This window comes from Penaeus monodon, chromosome 22, assembly GCF_015228065.2.
Source record: "Penaeus monodon isolate SGIC_2016 chromosome 22, NSTDA_Pmon_1, whole genome shotgun sequence".
Classification (NCBI taxonomy): Eukaryota; Metazoa; Arthropoda; class Malacostraca; order Decapoda; family Penaeidae; genus Penaeus; species Penaeus monodon.
In genome coordinates, this window is record NC_051407.1 from 10,647,303 (window position 1) to 10,647,711 (window position 409).

The following is a 409-nucleotide window of genomic DNA, read 5'->3' on the forward strand; positions in this document are numbered from 1 at the left end:
GTTGTTGTAATCAATACTCTCGTTATGAAGTGCCAGAGATTAGTTATTTTTCATTACCATTATTAGGTAGTTTTTATTATTACTAATCATTATTAAGACAAGTACTTTGAGTGAGAAGTTTTATTTTTTATCTAGCTTTTTATTATTATTCTTACTGTCATTGGTGAGGCAAGAAGCGGGAATGACTTAAGTGAAGGATTACATTTTTTTCACTTTTTTATTACTATTGTTATTAAGGTCAGATGGCTGGGGGAAACTGTTTTGATAAATTACATTAAAAATGCCTTATGCACGCATTATGTATATATCTAACTATATCTGTTTTTTATCCAAATTAAACCGTAACGTAAATTTTTCCACAATTATTCATCTATATTAGTAATTATTACTTTATATTTATCTAAATATT

At 26.2% G+C, this 409-nt stretch overlaps 1 protein-coding gene across 1 annotated transcript in view; it reads left to right on the plus strand.

The window, feature by feature from the left end:
• Window positions 1-409, plus strand: part of LOC119586935 (putative neural-cadherin 2) — a gene marked incomplete at its 5' end in the record, with an annotated part of 72,205 nt that overhangs the window by 20,088 nt on the left and 51,708 nt on the right.